Raw genomic sequence first — 2,908 nt, forward strand, 5'->3', positions numbered from 1 at the left:
TATGTCCATAACTCCAAACATGCATAGATTTAATTAAATAAATTTAATTGGTTGATTACATAACCGACTTATGTAATATTTAGGTTAATCACATTAACTCGTCAAATTAACTTTCATCCAATTTTACTTCTAATCGTTTTGTATCTTTATATTAATCCTTAGATTAATATAACCATATAAAACGCCGATTATGCATGTCCCAATTATTTTGATTTCAATTCATTTAACACTTTGATTTACAACTTGGTAAAAACAAACTTTTAAACGAATTTTTCATTCGATAATCAAAACAGAAAACTATTAATTTCCGAAACATATATATATATATATATATAAAAATTATATTCAACCCAATTTTAACAATTAAAATCAAGTGGGATTCGGGCCGGGGCCCGAAACTGGGCTGCTGCCGTTTGGCAGCAGCCGCGCGACAGCGGCTGGTCGCGCCGTGAGGCGCGACCCGAGCCGATGTCGTATTTATTTTTTTTTTATAAAATATATATAGATATATATCAGATTTTAAAACGGTTTTAAAAAACGATTTTCAGAAATAGGAAAAACTACAATAGATTTCCGTTTTATCATTTAGAATTAATAAAACTAATTTTATTAACCTAACTATAAAACTAATAGATTTTGTTACAATGATTATCAACCGAAATAATTAGGAACATACGCATAATCAATTTTAATTAACAATTAACTAAAATTTATTTATCTTTAGAATTAATTAATCAAACAATTTGTTAATTAATCCTAACCATAAATATTTATTCAATCCTATTGAAAACTTCTAAATTTTCATATATGAAATAACGGATTTAATGGCTCGGATACCACTGATGGAAATTAAGGCTAAGGTATAGCAGCGGAAATATAAAAATTTTAGCCTACTTCCTTTTAACCATAGGATCCGTTAATCGTTATTTCATATAAAGAGGGATAAGAAGGAATACCTTTCGATGAACAATCTACCGTTGTTAAAGAAGCGCCCACAAATCTTCTCCGAGATTCCAACCACAAAGTATAATACGGTGAGGTTAAGATGGAATCAACCCTTATGAGATGCAACCAAATTAGATTGCCTCTAATTAACCAACACAAGATCAAAGAGAAAAAGAGATGGATGAGATTAATCAATTGACGGAAGCCGTATGAATTCTTGTCCACGAACTAGGGGATGCGAATTCACTCTCTCTTACTTAATGTAGGTTTCGAAAATCACAATAAGGGGAGGGGATTAGCTTGGTCGAAATTCTCATAGGGAGGGGGTATATATAGTCGCTTGTATCTAAACCCTAGTTAGATAGGAATAGGTTACTTAATAGGAATTCCATTCGGAATAGGATTCCTAATTATTATCTTATAATATATCAAATACATTTAGGATAATAATAAAATAACCTAATTGGATAATAATAGGAGTATATTAATCTAATTAAAACTCCTAAGTTAATTATCTCTTAATTAATTTAATTCACAAACCTAATCAAATTAGGATTAATGGAATTAAAATAATTCCTTATTTACTATATATAAATTTCGGCCCCCTCTATATAAATGGGCCTTACTGGGCTCAATTGGGCTTCCATCTATTAATCATATCCATCTCTCTTTTGGTTCCAAGTCTTATGTGTGATCCATTAGGTTCTTACTACTTCTGGCCGTATGCAACTATTAAATTAATTTCTACAAGAATTATATTTAATCCTTGCATAACGGAATGATGTACTGAGTATGTTATAGGCAAGTATGTAATCATTCCCCCAGAGTCCGTTAAGAAGACAGGTTGATTCTGTCGTTAACCCTTCCGTATTAGTTACAGTATAATTCGATCCTTTATCAACTATATCCTTGAACTGAATCTTATGACTATGGGTGATGTCAAGTCACATATAGCGAGACGTTCGTTTTACTTGTACAGGCCGAGTCAACTCAAATAGATAGGTTAAGTGAAATCTGTATTTCTACTCTTAAGCTATCATCTTGCAAGGATTTAGAGTCGAGTCTTCCACAAGCGATCCTTGGATATCTCCCATTAATCGGGAGTGATAAATGCTCAATCCAATGTATAACTACCCTGACATTACTTCCTATGACACCCAACCTTTGCAGTTCACACCCCAGAGTCATCTCTGTTAAGGATCGTGGGACCACAGGCTCAAAGTCTCACATTCAGTAATTCAGGATGACCAATTAACATTCCTTTGAGTCTGAGGATTACTTATACCTATTAATACCAATGAGATGAACAGGTGACAAGGATGAATCTACCCATCCTGTTATCTCAAATCGGATCCCCAATCCTAATGAACGACGTTTCATCGGATCTATGTAACTGTCCAGATATCTATATATATGAAGCTTGTGAGATCAGCTTTCTGTCGGATAGAAGACATTGTTACATACAAGTCTCAACAGTGATATATCAATCCTAAACATATCACTTGACTTGGGGTGGTTTTAAGTTTATTATAAAGTTTTGTCTCACTTCATGCTTGTATGAACACTTTATAATCACTTTAAACAAACTTACGGATTTCCTTTTATTAGACTTTATATAGTGCTTAAAAGGGATTGCCTTTATATAGTTATAAAACATATATCTCATTAAAACAAATGATATAAAGAACAATTCATTTACATTAAGTTTGTATCCTGCAACAATTGACTATAGGACACCAAACCCCAACACTGCTCTCAATGACACTTTTGTTCCTCCTCCGCCAGATGGTGGCAAAATGGGGGAGAAAGAACAAGCTGATAGAACTCAGCATGCAGGGGAAGCGTCCGGTAGTCAGCAACAGAAAGGAAAAGGCAAAATCAATACTGCCCATGTCCAAGTCAATAGGAAGAAGTAGTTTAGCTAGGTTGCTAACTTTTATTCTTGACTTGTATTGTGAATTTT

Source organism: Euphorbia lathyris, chromosome 1 (assembly GCF_963576675.1).
Source record: "Euphorbia lathyris chromosome 1, ddEupLath1.1, whole genome shotgun sequence".
NCBI lineage: Eukaryota > Viridiplantae > Streptophyta > Magnoliopsida > Malpighiales > Euphorbiaceae > Euphorbia > Euphorbia lathyris.